This window comes from Hyperolius riggenbachi, chromosome 2 (assembly GCF_040937935.1).
Source record: "Hyperolius riggenbachi isolate aHypRig1 chromosome 2, aHypRig1.pri, whole genome shotgun sequence".
NCBI classification, from domain to species: domain Eukaryota; kingdom Metazoa; phylum Chordata; class Amphibia; order Anura; family Hyperoliidae; genus Hyperolius; species Hyperolius riggenbachi.
Window position 1 is genome coordinate 140,026,937 of NC_090647.1, and position 17,251 is coordinate 140,044,187.

A 17,251-nucleotide genomic window follows, 5' to 3' on the forward strand; every position below is an offset into this window, starting at 1 on the left:
TCCAAGGCGCCATTCCGGCGCCTTGAAGGTGAGGCTTCCTACGCGTGCTCATAGCCATTGGGCCTCAAACCCAAAAAAACGCCTGCAGCACCTGGGGTTCACAGCCGGTCTCCCATGCAGCTACTAAACAGGCCTGAAGCCACTTAGCTTCCGCGATCTGACGAGAGCGGGCGCTTTCGGCTTAGTGTGGCCGCAGGCAAACTCCAAGGCGCCGTTCCGGCGCCTTGAAGGTGAGGCTTCCCACGCGTGCTCATAGCCATTGGGCCTCAAACCCAAAAAAACACCTGCAGCACCTGGGGTTCACAGCCGGTCTCCCATGCAGCTACTAACCAGGCCTGAAGCCACTTAGCTTCCGCGATCTGACGAGAGCGGGCGCATTTGGCTTAGTGTGGCCGCAGGCAAACTCCAAGGCGCCGCTCCGGCGCCTTGAAGGTGAGGCTTCCCACGCGTGCTCATAGCCATTGGGCCTCAAACCCAAAAAAACGCCTGCAGCACCTGGGGTTCACAGCCGGTCTCCCATGCAGCTACTAACCAGGCCTGAAGCCACTTAGCTTCCGCGATCTGACAAGAGCGGGCGCTTTCGGCTTAGTGTGGCCCCAGGCAAACTCCAAAGCGCCGCTCCGGCGCCTTGAAGGTGAGGCTGCCCACGCGTGCTCATAGCCATTGGGCCTCAAACCCAAAAAAACACCTGCAGCACCTGGGGTTCACAGCCAGTCTCCCATGCAGCTACTAACCAGGCCTGAAGCCACTTAGCTTCCGCGATCTGACGAGAGCGGGCGCTTTCGGCTTAGTGTGGCCGCAGGCAAACTCCAAGGCGCCGTTCCGGCGCCTTGAAGGTGAGGCTTCCCACGCGTGCTCATAGCCATTGGGCCTCAAACCCAAAAAAACACCTGCAGCACCTGGGGTTCACAGCTGGTCTCCCATGCAGCTACTAACCAGGCCTGAAGCCACTTAGCTTCCGCGATCTGACGAGAGCGGGCGCTTTCGGCTTAGTGTGGCCGCAGGGAAACTCCAAGGCGCCGCTCCAGCGCCTTGAAGGTGAGGCTTCCCACGCGTGCTCATAGCCATTGGGCCTCAAACCCAAAAAAACGCCTGCAGCACCTGGGGTTCACAGCCGGTCTCCCATGCAGCTACTAACCAGGCCTGAAGCCACTTAGCTTCCGCGATCTGACGAGAGCGGGCGCTTTCGGCTTAGTGTGGCCGCAGGCAAACTACAAGGCGCCGCTCCGGCGCCTTGAAGGTGAGGCTTACCACGCGTGCTCATAGCCATTGGGCCTCAAACCCAAAAAAACACCTGCAGCACCTGGGGTTCACAGCCGGTCTCCCATGCAGCTACTAACCAGGCCTGAAGCCACTTAGCTTCCACGATCTGACGAGAGCGGGCGCTTTCGGCTTAGTGTGGCCGCAGGAAAACTCCAAGTCGCCGTTCCGGCGCCTTGAAGGTGAGGCTTCCCACGAGTGCTCATAGCCATTGGGCCTCAAACCCAAAAAAACGCCTGCAGCACCTGGGGTTCACAGCCGGTCTCCCATGCAGCTACTAACCAGGCCTGAAGCCACTTAGCTTCCGCGATCTGACGAGAGCGGGCGCTTTTGGCTTAGTGTGGCCGCAGGCAAACTCCAAGGCGCCGCTCCGGCGCCTTGAAGGTGAGGCTTACCACGCGTGCTCATAGCCATTGGGCCTCAAACCCAAAAAAACACCTGCAGCACCTGGGGTTCACAGCCGGTCTCCCATGCAGCTACTAACCAGGCCTGAAGCCACTTAGCTTCCGCGATCCGACGAGAGCGGGCGCTTTCGGCTTAGTGTGGCCGCTTTCGGCTTAGTGTGGCCGCAGGCAACCTCCAAGTCGCCGTTCCGGCGCCTTGAAGGTGAGGCTTACCACGCGTGCTCATAGCCATTGGGCCTCAAACCCAAAAAAAACGCCTGCAGCACCTGGGGTTCACAGCCGGTCTCCCATGCAGCTACTAACCAGGCCTGAAGCCACTTAGCTTCCACGATCTGACGAGAGTGGGCGCTTTCGGCTTAGTGTGGCCGCAGGCTAACTCCAAGGCGCCGTTCCGGCGCCTTGAAGGTGAGGCTTCCCACGCGTGCTCATAGCCATTGGGCCTCAAACCCAAAAAAACACCTGCAGCACCTGGGGTTCACAGCCAGTCTCCCATGCAGCTACTAACCAGGCCTGAAGCCACTTAGCTTCCGCAATCTGACGAGAGCGGGCGCTTTCGGCTTAGTGTGGCCGCAGGCAAACTCCAAGGCGCCGCTCCGGCGCCTTGAAGGTGAGGCTTCCCACGCGTGCTCATAGCCATTGGGCCTCAAACCCAAAAAAACGCCTGCAGCACCTGGGGTTCACAGCCGGTCTCCCATGCAGCTACTAACCAGGCCTGAAGCCACTTAGCTTCCGCGATCTGACGAGAGCGGGCGCTTTCGGCTTAGTGTGGCCGCAGGCAAACTCCAAGGCGCCGTTCCGGCGCCTTGAAGGTGAGGCTTCCCACGCGTGCTCATAGCCATTGGGTCTCAAACCCAAAAAAACGCCTGCAGCACCTGGGGTTCACAGCCGGTCTCCCATGCAGCTACTAACCAGGCCTGAAGCCACTTAGCTTCCGCGATCTGACGAGAGCGGGCGCTTTCGGCTTAGTGTGGCCGCAGGCAAACTCCAAGGCGCCGCTCCGACGTCTTGAAGGTGAGGCTTCCCACGCGTGCTCATAGCCATTGGGCCTCAAACCCAAAAAATCGCCTGCAGCACCTGGGGTTCACAGCCGGTCTCCCATGCAGCTACTAACCAGGCCTGAAGCCACTTAGCTTCCGCGATCTGACGAGAGCGGGCGCTTTCGGCTTAGTGTGGCCGCAGGCAAAGTCCAAGGCGCCATTCCGGCGCCTTGAAGGTGAGGCTTCCTACGCGTGCTCATAGCCATTGGGCCTCAAACCCAAAAAAACGCCTGCAGCACCTGGGGTTCACAGCCGGTCTCCCATGCAGCTACTAAACAGGCCTGAAGCCACTTAGCTTCCGCGATCTGACGAGAGCGGGCGCTTTCGGCTTAGTGTGGCCGCAGGCAAACTCCAAGGCGCCGTTCCGGCGCCTTGAAGGTGAGGCTTCCCACGCGTGCTCATAGCCATTGGGCCTCAAACCCAAAAAAACACCTGCAGCACCTGGGGTTCACAGCCGGTCTCCCATGCAGCTACTAACCAGGCCTGAAGCCACTTAGCTTCCGCGATCTGACGAGAGCGGGCGCATTTGGCTTAGTGTGGCCGCAGGCAAACTCCAAGGCGCCGCTCCGGCGCCTTGAAGGTGAGGCTTCCCACGCGTGCTCATAGCCATTGGGCCTCAAACCCAAAAAAACGCCTGCAGCACCTGGGGTTCACAGCCGGTCTCCCATGCAGCTACTAACCAGGCCTGAAGCCACTTAGCTTCCGCGATCTGACAAGAGCGGGCGCTTTCGGCTTAGTGTGGCCCCAGGCAAACTCCAAAGCGCCGCTCCGGCGACTTGAAGGTGAGGCTTCCCACGCGTGCTCATAGCCATTGGGCCTCAAACCCAAAAAAACGCCTGCAGCACCTGGGGTTCACAGCCGGTTTCCCATGCAGCTACTAACCAGGCCTGAAGCCACTTAGCTTCCGCGATCTGACGAGAGCGGGCGCTTTCGGCTTAGTGTGGCCGCAGGCAAACTCTAATGCGCCGTTCCGGTGCCTTGAAGGTGAGGCTTCCCACGCGTGCTCATAGCCATTGGGCCTCAAACCCAAAAAAATGCCTGCAGCACCTGGGGTTCACAGCCGGTCTCCCATGCAGCTACTAACCAGGCCTGAAGCCACTTAGCTTCCGCGATCTGACGAGAGGGGGCACTTTCGGCTTAGTGTGGCCGCAGGCAAACTCCAAGGCGCCGCTCCGGCGCCTTGAAGGTGAGGCTTCCCACGCGTGCTCATAGTCATTGGGCCTCAAACCCAAACAAACGCCTGCAGCACCTGGGGTTCACAGCCGGTCTCCCATGCAGCTACTAACCAGGCCAGAAGCCACTTAGCTTTCGCGATCTGACGAGAGCGGGCGCTTTCGGCTTCGGGTGGCCGCAGGCAAACTCCTAGGCGCCGTTCCGGCGCCTTGAAGGTGAGGCTTCCCACGCGTGCTCATAGCCATTGGGCCTCAAACCCAAAAAAACACCTGCAGCACCTGGGGTTCACAGCCGGTCTCCCATGCAGCTACTAACAAGGCCTGAAGCCACTTAGCTTCCGCGATCTGACGAGAGCGGGCGCTTTCGGCTTAGTGTGGCCGCAGGCAAACTCCAAGGCGCCGCTCCGGCTCCTTGAAGGTGAGGCTTCCCACGTGTGATCATAGCCATTGGGCCTCAAACCCAAAAAAACGCCTGCAGCACCTGGGGTTCACAGCCGGTCTCCCATGCAGCTACTAACCAGGCCTGAAGCCACTTAGCTTCCGCGATCTGACGAGAGCGGGCGCTTTCAGCTTAGTGTGGCCGCAGGTAAACTCCAAGGCGCCGCTCCGACGCCTTGAAGGTGAGGCTTCCCACGCGTGCTCATAGCCATTGGGCCTCAAACCCAAAAAAACACCTGCAGCACCTGGGGTTCACAGCCGGTCTCCCATGCAGCTACTAACCAGGCCTGAAGCCACTTAGCTTCCGCGATCTGACGAGAGCGGGCGCTTTCGGCTTAGTGTGGCCGCAGGCAAACTCCAAGGCGCCGTTCCGGCGCCTTGAAGGTGAGGCTTCCCACGCGTGCTCATAGCCATTGGGTCTCAAACCCAAAAAAAACGCCTGCAGCACCTGGGGTTCACAGCCGGTCTCCCATGCAGCTACTAACCAGGCCTGAAGCCACTTAGCTTCCGCGATCTGACGAGAGCGGGCGCATTTGGCTTAGTGTGGCCGCAGGCAAATTCCAAGGCGCCGTTCCGGCGCCTTGAAGGTGAGGCTTCCCACGCGTGCTCATAGCCATTGGGCCTCAAACCCAAAAAAACGCCTGCAGCACCTGGGGTTCACAGCCGGTCTCCCATGCAGCTACTAACCAGGCCTGAAGCCACTTAGCTTCAGCGATCTGACGAAAGCGGGCGCTTTCGGCTTAGTGTGGCCGCAGGCAAACTCCAAGGCGCCGTTCCGGCGCCTTGAAGGTGAGGCTTCCCACGCGTGCTCATAGCCATTGGGCCTCAAACCCAAAAAAACACCTGCAGCACCTGGGGTTCACAGCCGGTCTCCCATGCAGCTACTAACCAAGCCTGAAGCCACTTAGCTTCAGCGATCTGACGAAAGCGGGTGCTTTCGGCTTAGTGTGGCCGCAGGCAAACTCCAAGCCGCCGTTCCGGCGCCTTGAAGGTGAGGCTTCCCACGCGTGCTCATAGCCATTGGGCCTCAAACCCAAAAAAACGCCTGCAGCACCTGGGGTTCACAGCCGGTCTCCCATGCAGCTACTAACCAGGCCTGAAGCCACTTAGCTTCCGCGATCTGACGAGAGCGGGCGCTTTCGGCTTAGTGTGGCCGCAGGCAAACTCCAAGGCGCCGCTCCGGCGCCTTGAAGGTGAGGCTTCCCACGCGTGCTCATAGCCATTGAGCCTCAAACACAAAAAAACACCTGCAGCACCTGGGGTTCACAGCCGGTCTCCCATGCAGCTACTAACCAGGCCTGAAGCCACTTAGCTTCCGCGATCTGACGAGAGCGGGCGCTTTCGGCTTAGTGTGGCCGCAGGCAAACTCCAAGGCGCCGTTCCGGCGCCTTGAAGGTGAGGCTTCCCACGCGTGCTCATAGCCATTGGGCCTCAAACCCAAAAAAACGCCTGCAGCACCTGGGGTTCACAGCCGGTCTCCCATGCAGCTACTAACCAGGCCTGAAGCCACTTAGCTTCCGCGATCTGACGAGAGCGGGCGCTTTCGGCTTAGTGTGGCCGCAGGCAAACTCCAAGGCGCCGTTACGGCGCCTTGAAGGTGAGGCTTCCCACGCGTGCTCATAGCCATTGGGCCTCAAACCCAAAAAAACACCTGCAGCACCTGGGGTTCACAGCCGGTCTCCCATGCAGCTACTAACCAGGCCTGAAGCCACTTAGCTTCCGCGATCTGACGAGAGCGGGCGCTTTCGGCTTAGTGTGGCCGCAGGCTAACTCCAAGGCGCCGTTCCGGCGCCTTGAAGGTGAGGCTTCCCACGCGTGCTCATAGCCATTGGGCCTCAAACCCAAAAAAACACCTGCAGCACCTGGGGTTCACAGCCAGTCTCCCATGCAGCTACTAACCAGGCCTGAAGCCACTTAGCTTCCGCGATCTGACGAGAGCGGGCGCTTTCGGCTTAGTGTGGCCACAGGCAAACTCCAAGGCGCCGTTCCGGCGCCTTGAAGGTGAGGCTTCCCATGCGTGCTCATAGCCATTGGGCCTCAAACCCAAAAAAACGCCTGCAGCATCTGGGGTTCACAGCCGGTCTCCCATGCAGCTACTAACCAGGCCTGAAGCCACTTAGCTTCCGCAATCTGACGAGAGCGGGCGCTTTCGGCTTAGTGTGGCCGCAGGCAAACTCCAAGGCGCCGCTCCGGCGCCTTGAAGGTGAGGCTTCCCACGCGTGCTCATAGCCATTGGGCCTCAAACCCAAAAAAACACCTGCAGCACATGGGGTTCACAGCCGGTCTCCCATGCAGCTACTAACCAGGCCTGAAGCCACTTAGCTTCCGCGATCTGACGAGAGCGGGCGCTTTCAGCTTAGTGTGGCCGCAGGAAAACTCCAAGGCGCCGTTCCGGCGCCTTGAAGGTGAGGCTTCCCACGCGTGCTCATAGCCATTGGGCCTCAAACCCAAAAAAACGCCTGCAGCACCTGGGGTTCACAGCCAGTCTCCCATGCAGCTACTAACCAGGCCTGAAGCCACTTAGCTTCCGTGATCTGACGAGAGCGGGCGCTTTCGGCTTAGTGTGGCCGCAGGCAAACTCCAAGGCGCCGCTCCGGCGCCTTGAAGGTGAGGCTTCCCACGCGTGCTCATAGCCATTGGGCCTCAAACCCAAAAAAACACCTGCAGCACCTGGGGTTCACAGCCGGTCTCCCATGCAGCTACTAACCAGGTCCTGAAGCCACTTAGCTTCCGCGATCTGACGAGAGCGGGCGCTTTCGGCTTAGTGTGGCCGCAGGCAAATTCCAAGGCGCCGTTCCGGCGCCTTGAAGGTGAGGCTTCCCACGCGTGCTCATAGCCATTGGGCCTCAAACCCAAAAAAACGCCTGCAGCACCTGGGGTTCACAGCCGGTCTCCCATGCAGCTACTAACCAGGCCTGAAGCCACTTAGCTTCAGCGATCTGACGAAAGCGGGCGCTTTCGGCTTAGTGTGGCCGCAGGCAAACTCCAAGGCGCCGTTCCGGCGCCTTGAAGGTGAGGCTTCCCACGCGTGCTCATAGCCATTGGGCCTCAAACCCAAAAAAACACCTGCAGCACCTGGGGTTCACAGCCGGTCTCCCATGCAGCTACTAACCAAGCCTGAAGCCACTTAGCTTCAGCGATCTGACGAAAGCGGGCGCTTTCGGCTTAGTGTGGCCGCAGGCAAACTCCAAGCCGCCGTTCCGGCGCCTTGAAGGTGAGGCTTCCCACGCGTGCTCATAGCCATTGGGCCTCAAACCCAAAAAAACGCCTGCAGCACCTGGGGTTCACAGCCGGTCTCCCATGCAGCTACTAACCAGGCCTGAAGCCACTTAGCTTCCGCGATCTGACGAGAGCGGGCGCTTTCGGCTTAGTGTGGCCGCAGGCAAACTCCAAGGCGCCGCTCCGGCGCCTTGAAGGTGAGGCTTCCCACGCGTGCTCATAGCCATTGAGCCTCAAACACAAAAAAACACCTGCAGCACCTGGGGTTCACAGCCGGTCTCCCATGCAGCTACTAACCAGGCCTGAAGCCACTTAGCTTCCGCGATCTGACGAGAGCGGGCGCTTTCGGCTTAGTGTGGCCGCAGGCAAACTCCAAGGCGCCGTTCCGGCGCCTTGAAGGTGAGGCTTCCCACGCGTGCTCATAGCCATTGGGCCTCAAACCCAAAAAAACACCTGCAGCACCTGGGGTTCACAGCCGGTCTCCCATGCAGCTACTAACCAGGCCTGAAGCCACTTAGCTTCCGCGATCTGACGAGAGCGGGCGCTTTCGGCTTAGTGTGGCCGCAGGCAAACTCCAAGGCGCCGTTACGGCGCCTTGAAGGTGAGGCTTCCCACGCGTGCTCATAGCCATTGGGCCTCAAACCCAAAAAAACGCCTGCAGCACCTGGGGTTCACAGCCAGTCTCCCATGCAGCTACTAACCAGGCCTGAAGCCACTTAGCTTCCGCGATCTGACGAGAGCGGGCGCTTTCGGCTTAGTGTGGCCACAGGAAAACTCCAAGGCGCCGCTCCGGCGCCTTGAAGGTGAGGCTTCCCACGCGTGCTCATAGCCATTGGGCCTCAAACCCAAAAAAATGGCTGCAGCACCTGGGGTTCACAGCCGGTCTCCCATGCAGCTACTAACCAGGCCTGAAGCCACTTAGCTTCTGCAATCTGACGAGAGCGGGCGCTTTCGGCTTAGTGTGGCCGCATGCAAACTCCAAGGCGCCGTTCCAGCGCCTTGAAGGTGAGGCTTCCCATGCGTGCTCATAGCCATTGGGCCTCAAACCCAAAAAAACGCCTGCAGCACCTGGGGTTCACAGCCGGTCTCCCATGCAGCTACTAACCAGGCCTGAAGCCACTTAGCTTCCGCGATCTGACGAGAGCGGGCGCTTTCGGCTTAGTGTGGCCGCAGGCAAACTCCAAGGCGCCGCTCCGGCGCCTTGAAGGTGAGGCTTCCCACGCGTGCTCATAGCCATTGGGCCTCAAACCCAAAAAAACGCCTGCAGCACATGGGGTTCACAGCCGGTCTCCCATGCAGCTACTAACCAGGCCTGAAGCCACTTAGCTTCCGCGATCTGACGAGAGCGGGCGCTTTCAGCTTAGTGTGGCCGCAGGCAAACTCCAAGGCGCCGTTCCGGCGCCTTGAAGGTGAGGCTTCCCACGCGTGCTCATAGCCATTGGGCCTCAAACCCAAAAAAACGCCTGCAGCACCTGGGGTTCACAGCCGGTCTCCCATGCAGCTACTAACCAGGCCTGAAGCCACTTAGCTTCCACGATCTGACGAGAGCGGGCGCTTTCAGCTTAGTGTGGCCGCAGGCTAACTCAAAGGCGCCGTTCCGGCGCCTTGAAGGTGAGGCTTCCCACGCGTGCTCATAGCCATTGGGCCTCAAACCCAAAAAAATGCCTGCAGCACCTGGGGTTCACAGCCGGTCTCCCATGCAGCTACTAACCAGGCCTGAAGCCACTTAGCTTCCGCGATCTGACGAGAGCGGGCGCTTTCGGCTTAGTGTGGCCGCAGGCAAACTCCAAGGTGCCGCTCCGGCGCCTTGAAGGTGAGGCTTCCCACGCGTGCTCACAGCCATTGGGCCTCAAACCCAAAAAAACGCCTGCAGCACCTGGGGTTCACAGCCGGTCTCCCATGCAGCTACTAACCAGGCCTGAAGCCACTTAGCTTCCGCGATCTGACGAGAGCGGGCGCTTTCGGCTTAGTGTGGCCGCAGGAAAACTCCAAGGCGCCGCTCCGGCGCCTTGAAGGTGAGGCTTCCCATGCGTGCTTATAGCCATTGGGCCTCAAACAAAAAAAAACGCCTGCAGCACCTGGGGTTCACAGCCGGTCTCCCATGCAGCTACTAACCAGGCCTGAAGCCACTTAGCTTCCGCGATCTGACGAGAGCGGGCGCTTTCGGCTTAGTGTGGCCGCAGGCAAACTCCAAGGCGCCGCTCCGGCGCCTTGAAGGTGAGGCTTCCCACGCGTGCTCATAGCCATTGGGCCTCAAACCCAAAAAAACGCCTGCAGCACCTGGGGTTCACAGCCGGTCTCCCATGCAGCTACTAACCAGGCCTGAAGCCACTTAGCTTCCGCGATCTGACGAGAGCGGGCGCTTTTGGCTTAGTGTGACCGCAGGCAAACTCCAATGCGCCGTTCCGGTGCCTTGAAGGTGAGGCTTCCCACGCGTGCTCATAGCCATTGGGCCTCAAACCCAAAAAAACACCTGCAGCACCTGGGGTGCACAGCCGGTCTCCCATGCAGCTACTAACCAGGCCTGAAACCACTTAACTTCCGCGATCTGACGAGAGCGGGCGCTTTCGGCTTAGTGTGGCTGCAGGCATACTGCAAGGCGCCGCTCCGGCGCCTTGAAGGTGAGGCTTCCCACGCGTGCTCATAGCCATTGGGCCTCAAACCCAACAAAACGCCTGCAGCACCTGGGGTTCACAGCCGGTCTCCCATGCAGCTACTAACCAGGCCTGAAGCCACTTAGCTTCCGCGATCTGACGAAAGCGGGCGCTTTAGGCTCAGTGTGGCCGCAGACAAACTCCAAGGCGCCGTTCCGGCGCCTTGAAGGTGAGGCTTCCCACGCGTGCTCACAGCCATTGGGCCTCAAACCCAAAAAAACGCCTGCAGCACCTGGGGTTCACAGCCGGTCTCCCATGCAGCTACTAACCAGGCCTGAAGCCACTTAGCTTCCGCGATCTGACGAGAGCGGGCGCTTTCGGCTTAGTGTGGCCGCAGGTAAACTCCAAGGCGCCGCTCCGGCGCCTTGAAGGTGAGGCTTCCCACGCGTGCTCATAGCCATTGGGCCTCAAACCCAAAAAAACACCTGCAGCACCTGGGGTTCACAGCCGGTCTCCCATGCAGCTACTAACTAGGCCTGAAGCCACTTAGCTTCCGCGATCTGACGAGAGCGGGCGCTTTCGGCTTAGTGTGGCCGCAGGCAAACTCCAAGGCGCCGCTCCGGCGCCTTGAAGGTGAGGCTTCCCACGCGTGCTCATAGCCATTGGGCCTCAAACCCAAAAAAACGCCTGCAGCACCTGGGGTTCACAGCCGGTCTCCCATGCAGCTACTAACCAGGCCTGAAGCCACTTAGCTTCCGCGATCTGACGAGAGCGGGCGCTTTCAGCTTAGTGTGGCCGCAGGCAAACTCCAAGGCGCCGTTCCGGCGCCTTGAAGGTGAGGCTTCCCACGCGTGCTCATAGCCATTGGGCCTCAAACCCAAAAAAACGCCTGCAGCACCTGGGGTTCACAGCCGGTCTCCCATGCAGCTACTAACCAGGCCTGAAGCCACTTAGCTTCCGCGCTCTGACGAGAGCGGGCGCTTTCGGCTTAGTGTGGCCGCAGGCAAACTCCAAGGCGCCGCTCCGGCGCCTTGAAGGTGAGGCTTCCCACGCGTGCTCATAGCCATTGGGCCTCAAACCCAAAAAAACGCCTGCAGCACCTGGGGTTCACAGCCGGTCTCCCATGCAGCTACTAACCAGGCCTGAAGCCACTTAGCTTCCGCGATCTGACGAGAGCGGGCGCTTTCGGCTTAGTGTGGCCGCAGGTAAACTCCAAGGCGCCGGAGGTGAGGCTTCCCACGCGTGCTCATAGCCATTGGGCCTCAAACCCAAAAAAACACCTGCAGCACCTGGGGTTCACAGCCGGTCTCCCATGCAGCTACTAACTAGGCCTGAAGCCACTTAGCTTCCGCGATCTGACGAGAGCGGGCGCTTTCGGCTCAGTGTGGCCGCAGGCAAACTCCAAGGCGCCGCTCCGGCGCCTTGAAGGTGAGGCTTCCCACGCGTGCTCATAGCCATTGGGCCTCAAACCCAAAAAAACACCTGCAGCACCTGGGGTTCACAGCCGGTCTCCCATGCAGCTACTAACCAGGCCTGAAGCCACTTAGCTTCCGCGATCTGACGAGAGCGGGCGCTTTCGGCTTAGTATGGCCGCAGGTAAACTCCAAGGCGCCGCTCCGGCGACTTGAAGGTGAGGCTTCCCACGCGTGCTCATAGCCATTGGGCCTCAAACCCAAAAAAACGCCTGCAGCACCTGGGGTTCACAGCCGGTCTCCCATGCAGCTGCCTCAAACCCAAAAAAACGCCTGCAGCACCTGGGGTTCACAGCCGGTCTCCCATGCAGCTACTAACCAGGCCTGAAGCCACTTAGCTTCCGCGATCTGACGAGAGCGGGCGCTTTCGGCTTAGTGTGGCCGCAGGCTAACTCCAAGGCGCCGTTCCGGCGCCTTGAAGGTGAGGCTTCCCACGCGTGCTCATAGCCATTGGGCCTCAAACCCAAAAAAACGCCAGCAGCACCTGGGGTTCACAGCCAGTCTCCCATGCAGCTACTAACCAGGCCTGAAGCCACTTAGCTTCCACGATCAGACGAGAGCTGGCGCTTTCGGCTTAGTGTGGCCACAGGCAAACTCCAAGGCGCCGCTCCGGCCCCTTGAAGGTGAGGCTTCCCACGCGTGCTCATAGCCATTGGGCCTCAAACCCAAAAAAATGCCTGCAGCACCTGGGGTTCACAGCCGGTCTCCCATGCAGCTACTAACCAGGCCTGAAGCCACTTAGCTTCCACGATCTGACGAGAGCAGGCGCTTTCGGCTTAGTGTGGCCGCAGGCAAACTCCAAGGCGCCGTTCCGGCGCCTTGAAGGTGAGGCTTCCCACGCGTGCTCATAGCCATTGGGTCTCAAACCCAAAAAAACGCCTGCAGCACCTGCGGTTCACAGCCGGTCTCCCATGCAGCTACTAACCAGGCCTGAAGCCACTTAGCTTCCGCGATCTGACGAGAGCGGGCGCTTTCGGCTTAGTGTGGCCGCAGGCAAACTCCAAGGCGCCGTTCCGGCGCCTTGAAGGTGAGGCTTCCCACGCGTGCTCATAGCCATTGGGCCTCAAACCCAAAAAAACACCTGCAGCACCTGGGGTTCACAGCCGGTCTCCCATGCAGCTACTAACCAGGCCTGAAGCCACTTAGCTTCCGCAATCTGACGAGAGCGGGCGCTTTCGGCTTAGTGTGGCCGCAGGCAAGCTCCAAGGCGCCGTTCCGGCGCCTTGAAGGTGAGGCTTCCCACGCGTGCTCATAGCCATTGGGCCTCAAACCCAAAAAAACGCCTGCAGCACCTGGGGTTCACAGCCAGTCTCCCATGCAGCTACTAACCAGGCCTGAAGCCACTTAGCTTCCGCGATCTGACGAGAGCGGGCGCTTTCGGCTTAGTGTGGCCGCAGGCAAACTCCAAGGTGCCGCTCCGGCGCCTTGAAGGTGAGGCTTCCCACGCGTGCTCACAGCCATTGGGCCTCAAACCCCAAAAAACGCCTGCAGCACCTGGGGTTCACAGCCGGTCTCCCATGCAGCTACTAACCAGGCCTGAAGCCACTTAGCTTCCGCGATCTGACGAGAGCGGGCGCTTTCGGCTTAGTGTGGCCGCAGGAAAACTCCAAGGCGCCGTTCCGGCGCCTTGAAGGTGAGGCTTCCCATGCGTGCTTATAGCCATTGGGTCTCAAACCCAAAAAAACGCCTGCAGCACCTGCGGTTCACAGCCGGTCTCCCATGCAGCTACTAACCAGGCCTGAAGCCACTTAGCTTCCGCGATCTGACGAGAGCGGGCGCTTTCGGCTTAGTGTGGCCGCAGGCAAACTCCAAGGCGCCGTTCCGGCGCCTTGAAGGTGAGGCTTCCCACGCGTGCTCATAGCCATTGGGCCTCAAACCCAAAAAAACACCTGCAGCACCTGGGGTTCACAGCCGGTCTCCCATGCAGCTACTAACCAGGCCTGAAGCCACTTAGCTTCCGCAATCTGACGAGAGCGGGCGCTTTCGGCTTAGTGTGGCAGCAGGCAAGCTCCAAGGCGCCGTTCCGGCGCCTTGAAGGTGAGGCTTCCCACGCGTGCTCACAGCCATTGGGCCTCAAACCCAAAAAAACGCCTGCAGCACCTGGGGTTCACAGCCAGTCTCCCATGCAGCTACTAACCAGGCCTGAAGCCACTTAGCTTCCGCGATCTGACGAGAGCGGGCGCTTTCGGCTTAGTGTGGCCGCAGGCAAACTCCAAGGTGCCGCTCCGGCGCCTTGAAGGTGAGGTTTCCCACGCGTGCTCACAGCCATTGGGCCTCAAACCCAAAAAAACGCCTGCAGCACCTGGGGTTCACAGCCGGTCTCCGATGCAGCTACTAACCAGGCCTGAAGCCACTTAGCTTCCGCGATCTGACGAGAGCGGGCGCTTTCGGCTTAGTGTGGCCGCAGGAAAACTCCAAGGCGCCGCTCCGGCGCCTTGAAGGTGAGGCTCCCCATGCGTGCTTATAGCCATTGGGCCTCAAACAAAAAAAAACACCTGCAGCACCTGGGGTTCACAGCCGGTCTCCCATGCAGCTACTAACCAGGCCTGAAGCCACTTAGCTTCCACGATCTGACGAGAGCGGGCGCTTTCGGCTTAGTGTGGCCGCAGGCAAACTCCAAGGCGCCGGTCCGGCGCCTTGAAGGTGAGGCTTCCCACGCGTGCTCATAGCCATTGGGCCTCAAACCCAAAAAAACACCTGCAGCACCTGGGGTTCACAGCCAGTCTCCCATGCAGCTACTAACCAGGCCTGAAGCCACTTAGCTTCCGCGATCTGACGAGAGCGGGCGCTTTTGGCTTAGTGTGGTCGCAGGCAAATTCCAATGCGCCGTTCCGGTGCCTTGAAGGTGAGGCTTCCCACGCGTGCTCATAGCCATTGGGCCTCAAACCCAAAAAAACACCTGCAGCACCTGGGGTTCACAGCCGGTCTCCCATGCAGCTACTAACCAGGCCTGAAACCACTTAACTTCCGCGATCTGACGAGAGCGGGCGCTTTCGGCTTAGTGTGGCTGCAGGCAAACTGCAAGGCGCCGCTCCGGCGCCTTGAAGGTGAGGCTTCCCACGCGTGCTCATAGCCATTGGGCCTCAAACCCAACAAAACGCCTGCAGCACCTGGGGTTCACAGCCGGTCTCCCATGCAGCTACTAACCAGGCCTGAAGCCACTTAGCTTCCGCGATCTGACGAAAGCGGGCGCTTTAGGCTTAGTGTGGCCGCAGGCAAACTCCAAGGCGCCGTTCCGGCGCCTTGAAGGTGAGGCTTCCCACGCGTGCTCATAGCCATTGGGCCTCAAACCCAACAAAACGCCTGCAGCACCTGGGGTTCACAGCCGGTCTCCCATGCAGCTACTAACCAGGCCTGAAGCCACTTAGCTTCCGCGATCTGACGAGAGCGGGCGCTTTCGGCTTAGTGTGGCCGCAGGAAAACTCCAAGGCGCCGTTCCGGCGCCTTGAAGGTGAGGCTTCCCACGCGTGCTCACAGCCATTGGGCCTCAAACCCAAAAAAACACCTGCAGCACCTGGGGTTCACAGCCAGTCTCCCATGCAGCTACTAACCAGGCCTGAAGCCACTTAGCTTCCGCGATCTGACGAGAGCGGGCGCTTTCGGCTTAGTGTGGCCGCAGGTAAACTCCAAGCCGCCGCTCCGGCGCCTTGAAGGTGAGGCTTCCCACGCGTGCTCATAGCCATTGGGCCTCAAACCCAAAAAAACACCTGCAGCACCTGGGGTTCACAGCCGGTCTCCCATGCAGCTACTAACTAGGCCTGAAGCCACTTAGCTTCCGCGATCTGACGAGAGCGGGCGCTTTCGGCTTAGTGTGGCCGCAGGCAAACTCCAAGGCGCCGCTCCGGCGCCTTGAAGGTGAGGCTTCCCACGCGTGCTCATAGCCATTGGGCCTCAAACCCAAAAAAACACCTGCAGCACCTGGGGTTCACAGCCGGTCTCCCATGCAGCTACTAACCAGGCCTGAAACCACTTAACTTCCGCGATCTGACGAGAGCGGGCGCTTTCGGCTTAGTGTGGCCGCAGGCAAACTGCAAGGCGCCGCTCCGGCGCCTTGAAGGTGAGGCTTCCCACGCGTGCTCATAGCCATTGGGCCTCAAACCCAAAAAAACGCCTGCAGCACCTGGGGTTCACAGCCGGTCTCCCATGCAGCTACTAACCAGGCCTGAAGCCACTTAGCTTCCGCAATCTGACGAGAGCGGGCGCTTTCGGCTTAGTGTGGCCGCAGGCAAACTCCAAGGCGCCGCTCCGGCGCCTTGAAGGTGAGGCTTCCCACGCGTGCTCATAGCCATTGGGCCTCAAACCCAAAAAAACACCTGCAGCACCTGGGGTTCACAGCCGGTCTCCCATGCAGCTACTAACCAGGCCTGAAGCCACTTAGCTTCCGCGATCTGACGAGAGCGGGCGCTTTCGGCTTAGTGTGGCCGCAGACAAACTCCAAGGCGCCGTTCCGGCGCCTTGAAGGTGAGGCTTCCCACGCGTGCTCACAGCCATTGGGCCTCAAACCCAAAAAAACGCCTGCAGCACCTGGGGTTCACAGCCGGTCTCCCATGCAGCTACTAACCAGGCCTGAAGCCACTTAGCTTCCGCGATCTGACGAGAGCGGGCGCTTTCGGCTTAGTGTGGCCGCAGGTAAACTCCAAGGCGCCGCTCCGGCGCCTTGAAGGTGAGGCTTCCCACGCGTGCTCATAGCCATTGGGCCTCAAACCCAAAAAAACACCTGCAGCACCTGGGGTTCACAGCCGGTCTCCCATGCAGCTACTAACTAGGCCTGAAGCCACTTAGCTTCCGCGATCTGACGAGAGCGGGCGCTTTCGGCTCAGTGTGGCCGCAGGCAAACTCCAAGGCGCCGCTCCGGCGCCTTGAAGGTGAGGCTTCCCACGCGTGCTCATAGCCATTGGGCCTCAAACCCAAAAAAACACCTGCAGCACCTGGGGTTCACAGCCGGTCTCCCATGCAGCTACTAACCAGGCCTGAAACCACTTAACTTCCGCGATCTGACGAGAGCGGGCGCTTTCGGCTTAGTGTGGCCGCAGGCAAACTGCAAGGCGCCGCTCCGGCGCCTTGAAGGTGAGGCTTCCCACGCGTGCTCATAGCCATTGGGCCTCAAACCCAAAAAAACGCCTGCAGCACCTGGGGTTCACAGCCGGTCTCCCATGCAGCTACTAACCAGGCCTGAAGCCACTTAGCTTCCGCAATCTGACGAGAGCGGGCGCTTTCGGCTTAGTGTGGCCGCAGACAAACTCCAAGGCGCCGTTCCGGCGCCTTGAAGGTGAGGCTTCCCACGCGTGCTCACAGCCATTGGGCCTCAAACCCAAAAAAACGCCTGCAGCACCTGGGGTTCACAGCCGGTCTCCCATGCAGCTACTAACCAGGCCTGAAGCCACTTAGCTTCCGCGATCTGACGAGAGCGGGCGCTTTCGGCTTAGTGTGGCCGCAGGTAAACTCCAAGGCGCCGCTCCGGCGCCTTGAAGGTGAGGCTTCCCACGCGTGCTCATAGCCATTGGGCCTCAAACCCAAAAAAACACCTGCAGCACCTGGGGTTCACAGCCGGTCTCCCATGCAGCTACTAACTAGGCCTGAAGCCACTTAGCTTCCGCAATCTGACGAGAGCGGGCGCTTTCGGCTCAGTGTTGCCGCAGGCAAACTCCAAGGCGC

The 17,251-nt window shown here is 60.1% G+C and overlaps 84 pseudogenes; all 84 read right to left on the bottom strand.

The window, feature by feature from the left end:
* Window positions 1-80: 80 nt before the first annotated feature.
* On the bottom strand, window positions 81-198 carry LOC137552992 (5S ribosomal RNA; annotated as a pseudogene).
* An 84-nt stretch (window positions 199-282) lies between these two features.
* LOC137551994 (5S ribosomal RNA) lies at window positions 283-400 on the bottom strand (annotated as a pseudogene).
* An 84-nt stretch (window positions 401-484) lies between these two features.
* On the bottom strand, window positions 485-602 carry LOC137554157 (5S ribosomal RNA; annotated as a pseudogene).
* Window positions 603-686: 84 nt separating this feature from the next.
* LOC137553321 (5S ribosomal RNA) lies at window positions 687-804 on the bottom strand (annotated as a pseudogene).
* Window positions 805-888: 84 nt separating this feature from the next.
* LOC137551522 (5S ribosomal RNA) lies at window positions 889-1,006 on the bottom strand (annotated as a pseudogene).
* An 84-nt stretch (window positions 1,007-1,090) lies between these two features.
* Window positions 1,091-1,208, bottom strand: LOC137551872 (5S ribosomal RNA; annotated as a pseudogene).
* Window positions 1,209-1,292: 84 nt separating this feature from the next.
* LOC137553241 (5S ribosomal RNA) lies at window positions 1,293-1,410 on the bottom strand (annotated as a pseudogene).
* An 84-nt stretch (window positions 1,411-1,494) lies between these two features.
* Window positions 1,495-1,612, bottom strand: LOC137551332 (5S ribosomal RNA; annotated as a pseudogene).
* An 88-nt stretch (window positions 1,613-1,700) lies between these two features.
* Window positions 1,701-1,810, bottom strand: LOC137554315 (5S ribosomal RNA; annotated as a pseudogene).
* Window positions 1,811-1,919: 109 nt separating this feature from the next.
* LOC137552906 (5S ribosomal RNA) lies at window positions 1,920-2,037 on the bottom strand (annotated as a pseudogene).
* An 84-nt stretch (window positions 2,038-2,121) lies between these two features.
* LOC137554097 (5S ribosomal RNA) lies at window positions 2,122-2,239 on the bottom strand (annotated as a pseudogene).
* Window positions 2,240-2,323: 84 nt separating this feature from the next.
* Window positions 2,324-2,441, bottom strand: LOC137551874 (5S ribosomal RNA; annotated as a pseudogene).
* An 84-nt stretch (window positions 2,442-2,525) lies between these two features.
* On the bottom strand, window positions 2,526-2,643 carry LOC137551875 (5S ribosomal RNA; annotated as a pseudogene).
* An 84-nt stretch (window positions 2,644-2,727) lies between these two features.
* On the bottom strand, window positions 2,728-2,845 carry LOC137551876 (5S ribosomal RNA; annotated as a pseudogene).
* Window positions 2,846-2,929: 84 nt separating this feature from the next.
* On the bottom strand, window positions 2,930-3,047 carry LOC137552993 (5S ribosomal RNA; annotated as a pseudogene).
* An 84-nt stretch (window positions 3,048-3,131) lies between these two features.
* LOC137551995 (5S ribosomal RNA) lies at window positions 3,132-3,249 on the bottom strand (annotated as a pseudogene).
* An 84-nt stretch (window positions 3,250-3,333) lies between these two features.
* LOC137554158 (5S ribosomal RNA) lies at window positions 3,334-3,451 on the bottom strand (annotated as a pseudogene).
* An 84-nt stretch (window positions 3,452-3,535) lies between these two features.
* LOC137552820 (5S ribosomal RNA) lies at window positions 3,536-3,653 on the bottom strand (annotated as a pseudogene).
* Window positions 3,654-3,737: 84 nt separating this feature from the next.
* On the bottom strand, window positions 3,738-3,855 carry LOC137554386 (5S ribosomal RNA; annotated as a pseudogene).
* Window positions 3,856-3,939: 84 nt separating this feature from the next.
* Window positions 3,940-4,057, bottom strand: LOC137554330 (5S ribosomal RNA; annotated as a pseudogene).
* An 84-nt stretch (window positions 4,058-4,141) lies between these two features.
* On the bottom strand, window positions 4,142-4,259 carry LOC137553929 (5S ribosomal RNA; annotated as a pseudogene).
* Window positions 4,260-4,343: 84 nt separating this feature from the next.
* Window positions 4,344-4,461, bottom strand: LOC137552336 (5S ribosomal RNA; annotated as a pseudogene).
* Window positions 4,462-4,545: 84 nt separating this feature from the next.
* On the bottom strand, window positions 4,546-4,663 carry LOC137552155 (5S ribosomal RNA; annotated as a pseudogene).
* Window positions 4,664-4,748: 85 nt separating this feature from the next.
* LOC137551715 (5S ribosomal RNA) lies at window positions 4,749-4,866 on the bottom strand (annotated as a pseudogene).
* Window positions 4,867-4,950: 84 nt separating this feature from the next.
* Window positions 4,951-5,068, bottom strand: LOC137554164 (5S ribosomal RNA; annotated as a pseudogene).
* An 84-nt stretch (window positions 5,069-5,152) lies between these two features.
* LOC137554283 (5S ribosomal RNA) lies at window positions 5,153-5,270 on the bottom strand (annotated as a pseudogene).
* An 84-nt stretch (window positions 5,271-5,354) lies between these two features.
* Window positions 5,355-5,472, bottom strand: LOC137551877 (5S ribosomal RNA; annotated as a pseudogene).
* Window positions 5,473-5,556: 84 nt separating this feature from the next.
* LOC137552156 (5S ribosomal RNA) lies at window positions 5,557-5,674 on the bottom strand (annotated as a pseudogene).
* An 84-nt stretch (window positions 5,675-5,758) lies between these two features.
* On the bottom strand, window positions 5,759-5,876 carry LOC137551878 (5S ribosomal RNA; annotated as a pseudogene).
* Window positions 5,877-5,960: 84 nt separating this feature from the next.
* LOC137552157 (5S ribosomal RNA) lies at window positions 5,961-6,078 on the bottom strand (annotated as a pseudogene).
* An 84-nt stretch (window positions 6,079-6,162) lies between these two features.
* LOC137553727 (5S ribosomal RNA) lies at window positions 6,163-6,280 on the bottom strand (annotated as a pseudogene).
* Window positions 6,281-6,364: 84 nt separating this feature from the next.
* On the bottom strand, window positions 6,365-6,482 carry LOC137554284 (5S ribosomal RNA; annotated as a pseudogene).
* Window positions 6,483-6,566: 84 nt separating this feature from the next.
* Window positions 6,567-6,684, bottom strand: LOC137553996 (5S ribosomal RNA; annotated as a pseudogene).
* Window positions 6,685-6,768: 84 nt separating this feature from the next.
* LOC137554067 (5S ribosomal RNA) lies at window positions 6,769-6,886 on the bottom strand (annotated as a pseudogene).
* Window positions 6,887-6,970: 84 nt separating this feature from the next.
* Window positions 6,971-7,089, bottom strand: LOC137553995 (5S ribosomal RNA; annotated as a pseudogene).
* An 84-nt stretch (window positions 7,090-7,173) lies between these two features.
* LOC137554165 (5S ribosomal RNA) lies at window positions 7,174-7,291 on the bottom strand (annotated as a pseudogene).
* An 84-nt stretch (window positions 7,292-7,375) lies between these two features.
* LOC137554465 (5S ribosomal RNA) lies at window positions 7,376-7,493 on the bottom strand (annotated as a pseudogene).
* Window positions 7,494-7,577: 84 nt separating this feature from the next.
* Window positions 7,578-7,695, bottom strand: LOC137551879 (5S ribosomal RNA; annotated as a pseudogene).
* An 84-nt stretch (window positions 7,696-7,779) lies between these two features.
* On the bottom strand, window positions 7,780-7,897 carry LOC137552158 (5S ribosomal RNA; annotated as a pseudogene).
* An 84-nt stretch (window positions 7,898-7,981) lies between these two features.
* LOC137552159 (5S ribosomal RNA) lies at window positions 7,982-8,099 on the bottom strand (annotated as a pseudogene).
* Window positions 8,100-8,183: 84 nt separating this feature from the next.
* On the bottom strand, window positions 8,184-8,301 carry LOC137553417 (5S ribosomal RNA; annotated as a pseudogene).
* An 84-nt stretch (window positions 8,302-8,385) lies between these two features.
* Window positions 8,386-8,503, bottom strand: LOC137554161 (5S ribosomal RNA; annotated as a pseudogene).
* An 84-nt stretch (window positions 8,504-8,587) lies between these two features.
* LOC137551880 (5S ribosomal RNA) lies at window positions 8,588-8,705 on the bottom strand (annotated as a pseudogene).
* An 84-nt stretch (window positions 8,706-8,789) lies between these two features.
* On the bottom strand, window positions 8,790-8,907 carry LOC137554004 (5S ribosomal RNA; annotated as a pseudogene).
* An 84-nt stretch (window positions 8,908-8,991) lies between these two features.
* Window positions 8,992-9,109, bottom strand: LOC137553724 (5S ribosomal RNA; annotated as a pseudogene).
* Window positions 9,110-9,193: 84 nt separating this feature from the next.
* Window positions 9,194-9,311, bottom strand: LOC137551881 (5S ribosomal RNA; annotated as a pseudogene).
* An 84-nt stretch (window positions 9,312-9,395) lies between these two features.
* On the bottom strand, window positions 9,396-9,513 carry LOC137551629 (5S ribosomal RNA; annotated as a pseudogene).
* Window positions 9,514-9,597: 84 nt separating this feature from the next.
* LOC137551882 (5S ribosomal RNA) lies at window positions 9,598-9,715 on the bottom strand (annotated as a pseudogene).
* An 84-nt stretch (window positions 9,716-9,799) lies between these two features.
* Window positions 9,800-9,917, bottom strand: LOC137551807 (5S ribosomal RNA; annotated as a pseudogene).
* Window positions 9,918-10,001: 84 nt separating this feature from the next.
* LOC137553958 (5S ribosomal RNA) lies at window positions 10,002-10,119 on the bottom strand (annotated as a pseudogene).
* An 84-nt stretch (window positions 10,120-10,203) lies between these two features.
* LOC137553803 (5S ribosomal RNA) lies at window positions 10,204-10,321 on the bottom strand (annotated as a pseudogene).
* Window positions 10,322-10,405: 84 nt separating this feature from the next.
* LOC137551441 (5S ribosomal RNA) lies at window positions 10,406-10,523 on the bottom strand (annotated as a pseudogene).
* An 84-nt stretch (window positions 10,524-10,607) lies between these two features.
* LOC137553538 (5S ribosomal RNA) lies at window positions 10,608-10,725 on the bottom strand (annotated as a pseudogene).
* An 84-nt stretch (window positions 10,726-10,809) lies between these two features.
* On the bottom strand, window positions 10,810-10,927 carry LOC137552770 (5S ribosomal RNA; annotated as a pseudogene).
* An 84-nt stretch (window positions 10,928-11,011) lies between these two features.
* LOC137552733 (5S ribosomal RNA) lies at window positions 11,012-11,129 on the bottom strand (annotated as a pseudogene).
* An 84-nt stretch (window positions 11,130-11,213) lies between these two features.
* On the bottom strand, window positions 11,214-11,331 carry LOC137551442 (5S ribosomal RNA; annotated as a pseudogene).
* A 71-nt stretch (window positions 11,332-11,402) lies between these two features.
* Window positions 11,403-11,520, bottom strand: LOC137553615 (5S ribosomal RNA; annotated as a pseudogene).
* Window positions 11,521-11,604: 84 nt separating this feature from the next.
* Window positions 11,605-11,722, bottom strand: LOC137549898 (5S ribosomal RNA; annotated as a pseudogene).
* A 145-nt stretch (window positions 11,723-11,867) lies between these two features.
* Window positions 11,868-11,985, bottom strand: LOC137551884 (5S ribosomal RNA; annotated as a pseudogene).
* Window positions 11,986-12,271: 286 nt separating this feature from the next.
* LOC137553899 (5S ribosomal RNA) lies at window positions 12,272-12,389 on the bottom strand (annotated as a pseudogene).
* Window positions 12,390-12,473: 84 nt separating this feature from the next.
* Window positions 12,474-12,591, bottom strand: LOC137553288 (5S ribosomal RNA; annotated as a pseudogene).
* An 84-nt stretch (window positions 12,592-12,675) lies between these two features.
* Window positions 12,676-12,793, bottom strand: LOC137553428 (5S ribosomal RNA; annotated as a pseudogene).
* Window positions 12,794-12,877: 84 nt separating this feature from the next.
* LOC137553146 (5S ribosomal RNA) lies at window positions 12,878-12,995 on the bottom strand (annotated as a pseudogene).
* Window positions 12,996-13,079: 84 nt separating this feature from the next.
* On the bottom strand, window positions 13,080-13,197 carry LOC137551630 (5S ribosomal RNA; annotated as a pseudogene).
* Window positions 13,198-13,281: 84 nt separating this feature from the next.
* Window positions 13,282-13,399, bottom strand: LOC137553289 (5S ribosomal RNA; annotated as a pseudogene).
* Window positions 13,400-13,483: 84 nt separating this feature from the next.
* Window positions 13,484-13,601, bottom strand: LOC137554144 (5S ribosomal RNA; annotated as a pseudogene).
* Window positions 13,602-13,685: 84 nt separating this feature from the next.
* On the bottom strand, window positions 13,686-13,803 carry LOC137553147 (5S ribosomal RNA; annotated as a pseudogene).
* Window positions 13,804-13,887: 84 nt separating this feature from the next.
* On the bottom strand, window positions 13,888-14,005 carry LOC137553952 (5S ribosomal RNA; annotated as a pseudogene).
* An 84-nt stretch (window positions 14,006-14,089) lies between these two features.
* On the bottom strand, window positions 14,090-14,207 carry LOC137553384 (5S ribosomal RNA; annotated as a pseudogene).
* Window positions 14,208-14,291: 84 nt separating this feature from the next.
* LOC137553898 (5S ribosomal RNA) lies at window positions 14,292-14,409 on the bottom strand (annotated as a pseudogene).
* Window positions 14,410-14,493: 84 nt separating this feature from the next.
* LOC137552786 (5S ribosomal RNA) lies at window positions 14,494-14,611 on the bottom strand (annotated as a pseudogene).
* An 84-nt stretch (window positions 14,612-14,695) lies between these two features.
* On the bottom strand, window positions 14,696-14,813 carry LOC137553356 (5S ribosomal RNA; annotated as a pseudogene).
* An 84-nt stretch (window positions 14,814-14,897) lies between these two features.
* Window positions 14,898-15,015, bottom strand: LOC137551631 (5S ribosomal RNA; annotated as a pseudogene).
* Window positions 15,016-15,099: 84 nt separating this feature from the next.
* On the bottom strand, window positions 15,100-15,217 carry LOC137553044 (5S ribosomal RNA; annotated as a pseudogene).
* Window positions 15,218-15,301: 84 nt separating this feature from the next.
* Window positions 15,302-15,419, bottom strand: LOC137553540 (5S ribosomal RNA; annotated as a pseudogene).
* An 84-nt stretch (window positions 15,420-15,503) lies between these two features.
* Window positions 15,504-15,621, bottom strand: LOC137552655 (5S ribosomal RNA; annotated as a pseudogene).
* Window positions 15,622-15,705: 84 nt separating this feature from the next.
* LOC137553297 (5S ribosomal RNA) lies at window positions 15,706-15,823 on the bottom strand (annotated as a pseudogene).
* Window positions 15,824-15,907: 84 nt separating this feature from the next.
* Window positions 15,908-16,025, bottom strand: LOC137552784 (5S ribosomal RNA; annotated as a pseudogene).
* An 84-nt stretch (window positions 16,026-16,109) lies between these two features.
* LOC137551443 (5S ribosomal RNA) lies at window positions 16,110-16,227 on the bottom strand (annotated as a pseudogene).
* An 84-nt stretch (window positions 16,228-16,311) lies between these two features.
* On the bottom strand, window positions 16,312-16,429 carry LOC137553616 (5S ribosomal RNA; annotated as a pseudogene).
* Window positions 16,430-16,513: 84 nt separating this feature from the next.
* LOC137552656 (5S ribosomal RNA) lies at window positions 16,514-16,631 on the bottom strand (annotated as a pseudogene).
* Window positions 16,632-16,715: 84 nt separating this feature from the next.
* Window positions 16,716-16,833, bottom strand: LOC137553644 (5S ribosomal RNA; annotated as a pseudogene).
* An 84-nt stretch (window positions 16,834-16,917) lies between these two features.
* On the bottom strand, window positions 16,918-17,035 carry LOC137551445 (5S ribosomal RNA; annotated as a pseudogene).
* An 84-nt stretch (window positions 17,036-17,119) lies between these two features.
* LOC137554491 (5S ribosomal RNA) lies at window positions 17,120-17,237 on the bottom strand (annotated as a pseudogene).
* Window positions 17,238-17,251: the final 14 nt, after the last annotated feature.